Raw genomic sequence first — 2500 nt, 5'->3', positions numbered from 1 at the left:
ATACATGCTGAAAGACTCTGCTCACAATCACAACCACACGGCAGCCACACACTCTTATCACGCACTACTCTCCGCCTGTAACACGCACACAGACAATATGTAAGCACCAGCATGGAACAACACCCAGTGCATCCTCTCCGCCACATGAGACAATCCACACTGTCATAACCAGACTGGGAGGTCCACTCAGAAAACGGAATATCCCACCCCCCCGACAACCACCATTGCTCAGCTAAGCCACCAACACCCACACATGTCCTACACAGGGGTGCACCCAACATCACAATACTGCCTCCTCTCACAGCACACAAACAATGGCAGGAATGAAAGACACAGGTCTGCCACAAGCATGGAATCGGAGCGCCGCCTGTCATGAGCCAAAGGTGCATCCTGACGTGGCAAATCAGATGATGCCGCAGGCATCCACTTACTATAATCACAATCAACAAACCGACCGGCCGCCCCCCCCCCCCCCCCCCCATTACACCTTTCCATACAACAATGTGTACCTTAACCTAAACTATACTGTACCTTAACCTAAACTATACTGTACCTTAACCTAAACTATACTGTACCTTAACCTAAACTATACTGTACCTTAACCTAAACTATACTGTACCTTAACCTAAACTATACTGTACCTTAACCTAAACTATACTGTACCTTAACCTAACCTATACGGTACCTCAACCTAACCTATATTGTGCCTCAACCTAACCTATGTTGCGCCTTAACCTAACCTATGTTGCGCCTTAACCTAACCTATGTTGCGCCTTAACCTAACCTATGTTGCGCCTTAACCTAACCTATGTTGCGCCTTAACCTAACCTATGTTGCGCCTTAACCTAACCTATGTTGCGCCTTAACCTAACCTATGTTGCGCCTTAACCTAACCTATGTTGCGCCTTAACCTAACCTATGTTGCGCCTTAACCTAACCTATGTTGCGCCTTAACCTAACCTATGTTGCGCCTTAACCTAACCTATGTTGCGCCTTAACCTAACCTATGTTGCGCCTTAACCTAACCTATGTTGCGCCTTAACCTAACCTATGTTGCGCCTTAACCTAACCTATGTTGCGCCTTAACCTAACCTATGTTGCGCCTTAACCTAACCTATGTTGCGCCTTAACCTAACCTATGTTGCGCCTTAACCTAACCTATGTTGCGCCTTAACCTAACCTATGTTGCGCCTTAACCTAACCTATGTTGCGCCTTAACCTAACCTATGTTGCGCCTTAACCTAACCTATGTTGCGCCTTAACCTAACCTATGTTGCGCCTTAACCTAACCTATGTTGCGCCTTAACCCAACCTATGTTGCGCCTTAACCCAACCTATGTTGCGCCTTAACCCAACCTATGTTGCGCCTTAACCCAACCTATGTTGCGCCTTAACCCAACCTATGTTGCGCCTTAACCCAACCTATGTTGCGCCTTAACCCAACCTATGTTGGGCCTTAACCCAACCTATGTTGCGCCTTAACCCAACCTATGTTGCGCCTTAACCCAACCTATGTTGCGCCTTAACCCAACCTATGTTGCGCCTTAACCCAACCTATGTTGCGCCTTAACCCAACCTATGTTGCGCCTTAACCCAACCTATGTTGCGCCTTAACCCAACCTATGTTGGGCCTTAACCCAACCTATGTTGGGCCTTAACCCAACACACGTTGGGCCTTAACCCAACACACGTTGGGCCTTAACCCAACACACGTTGGGCCTTAACCCAACACACGTTGGGCCTTAACCCAACACACGTTGGGCCTTAACCCAACACACGTTGGGCCTTAACCCAACACACGTTGGGCCTTAACCCAACACACGTTGGGCCTTAACCCAACACACGTTGGGCCTTAACCCAACACACGTTGGGCCTTAACCCAACACACGTTGGGCCTTAACCCAACACACGTTGGGCCTTAACCCAACACACGTTGGGCCTTAACCCAACACACGTTGGGCCTTAACCCAACACACGTTGGGCCTTAACCCAACACACGTTGGGCCTTAACCCAACACACGTTGGGCCTTAACCCAACACACGTTGGGCCTTAACCCAACACACGTTGGGCCTTAACCTGCTCTGTAATTGTCATACGACGCGTTAAATTAGTGTAGTGTTGCCTAACTGCAACCCCCGCAATATAGTTTGCTACTCGCACTGCCCGGTCCCCAGTGTATCGCTTCATGTTAAACACCTTGCAGCTATACACTGTAATGTGGATGGCAGCAGGACGTACATGCTCAATGCCCTTTGCAGTTGTTCATTGGCATTTGCAGTTGTTCATTGGCATTCGCATGGCGAAGCACTTAGCCTACGCTGTGGTACGGCCTGTGTCAACTGTCCGCTGATGTTGTACGTCCAAATCACACACTGTACTGCACATTGGTCCTCATGTACTGAATGATACATCGTGGTACATGTGACCGTACAACGACTGCGCCAACAACGGCGAACCATGCGGTCCAAATGTTGTGCACTCAGCTACGTGTCGTCTCCC

This window comes from Schistocerca serialis, unplaced genomic scaffold, assembly GCF_023864345.2.
Source record: "Schistocerca serialis cubense isolate TAMUIC-IGC-003099 unplaced genomic scaffold, iqSchSeri2.2 HiC_scaffold_1140, whole genome shotgun sequence".
Lineage (NCBI taxonomy): Eukaryota > Metazoa > Arthropoda > Insecta > Orthoptera > Acrididae > Schistocerca > Schistocerca serialis.
The sequence above is the reverse complement of the archived record's forward strand: the minus strand, read 5'-3'. Positions refer to the sequence as shown.